This window comes from Typopeltis vanoorti, chromosome 17, assembly GCF_054136105.1.
Source record: "Typopeltis vanoorti isolate ZY-2024b chromosome 17, IOZ_Tvanoo_1.0, whole genome shotgun sequence".
In the NCBI taxonomy this organism is placed as follows: domain Eukaryota; kingdom Metazoa; phylum Arthropoda; class Arachnida; order Uropygi; family Thelyphonidae; genus Typopeltis; species Typopeltis vanoorti.
In genome coordinates this window covers 82,728,022-82,730,000 of record NC_143565.1, presented here as the reverse complement: position 1 = coordinate 82,730,000, position 1,979 = coordinate 82,728,022, and positions in this window count along the sequence as shown.

Genomic DNA, 1,979 nt, shown 5'->3' with positions numbered 1-1,979 from the left:
AGGAGACCTCAAAAAAGGTCGAAACCGGTCTGGGTAGTGACCCCACCCATAATGCATTGCAGTATACATCTTCTAGTGAGATGTGCTTTACATTATGGGAAAATACTAAGAATAGTGATCAAAGCTTTAACCACCTTTACAATGAGTTGCCCTGGTGTTGTACCATCTTTAGACTTGAACTTTGTTTCAGGCGCAAACTTAATTGTTTGCATACTTGGGATTAGGAGCTAAAATAACCAAGCATATAAAATTGCTTGGTTATCCTAATATACAATATACCCAAGTTAAAAATTTATTCCCATATATATATATATATATATATATATATATATATATATATATATATATATATATAATATATATATATATATATATAATATATATATATATATATATATATATATATAATATACATAATGAATTAGAAGATCACGTTTTTAACACAAATCTGTAGGGTTGAGGCTGTTTATGAATTCCTCTTGGTTCAGTTTGATTGGTTCCATCATTGTGTATATACTTTTGCCATCGCTGAGTAAGATACTGTATGAAACCCTGTAAAAGTCGTTACTTTGACGGAGCGCTTAACTAACAGCTTGTTTCAACTCTCTCTCTCTCTCTGTCTCTCTCTCTCAAAATGGCGTCATCAGAGTGTATTTTTCTGAGAGCCAGACAGGTTGCAGTCAGAGGATGGCGGTCCTGTCTATGGGCGCGCAAGGGATGTCACACACACACACACACACACACACACACACACACACACACACACACACACACACACACACACACACACACACACACACACACACACACACACACACACACATTTAAAAAATAGTGTGTGTGTGTGTGTGTGTGTGTGTGTTTTAGCATTGAGAGTAAATAAATTTACTCTCAATGCTAAAAAACAAAATTTTAATTAAACTCAAAAGTACACCTAATAGTAAAATCAGTTTTTACATTCATATGTTCCTACATAATTGGAATTGTAAAAGTAATCTAAATTGTAATTGCATGGAGATAGAAAACGTGAATTTGATTCTTTAGAGAAACTTATGACATTAAGATTATAACATATAGACATGTTTACACAAGAATATTATATTTTAATTTGCCAAATATTTCAGTCTGAAACTAACAGACTATCTTCAGTGACTACATTGGAACAGTTTTTAAAGAAGGTGGAATACCAACAATTGATCATTGAAAAGTAGGACGAGCCGCGTGATGTCATATGCAATCTGTCCTACTTTGGACAAACAGGACGCTCTATAGAAAAAAGAATTAAAGAACATCAATCATACATTGAGCACAACAAATCCGATAAGTCTGGATTGGCTAGGCACGGGATAGAGACAAGCCACAACATCCTCTGGTCCAAGACTCGCCTCCTAAATTTGAACGTTTATTTAAAGAAAGTGTGGAGGCCTTACTTCAACGTCCTAACTTGAATCGAAATGACTGTATATCTATATCAAAAATATGGGAAAGTTTAATCAGGATAACACATTAATTAAGAATTTTAATTCTTACATTAGTCTAATTTTATTTATAAATTAAGATTATTACATGGATTTGTGAATTAATATCTTTCATTTAATCACTATCTCGATACAAACTATTTACAGTACGGTATACTAATCCCAGTAGGAACATACCACACCCCACTGACACCATTAATCTCTTTACAAAATAAATTAGTACGCATTTTAATCAACATGAAAGAGAGAGACACTACAGCGAACGCTAAATACACCGTATTAAATATCCTTCCACTTAGACAAGTATTATATTTACAGGATGCTACATTTTCCAAAAGACTAATAACAGTACGTAAGTATTAACTTCTGCAGAAAAGCGAACTTATCATATTTTATCACTAACGCACAAAAAGAAATAATACACAAGCACTATATCTATTTAGCTCCAAAAAATCTTCATCGACTTGCCGCTCTTAATACGAAATGTGGCCAACAATTCGT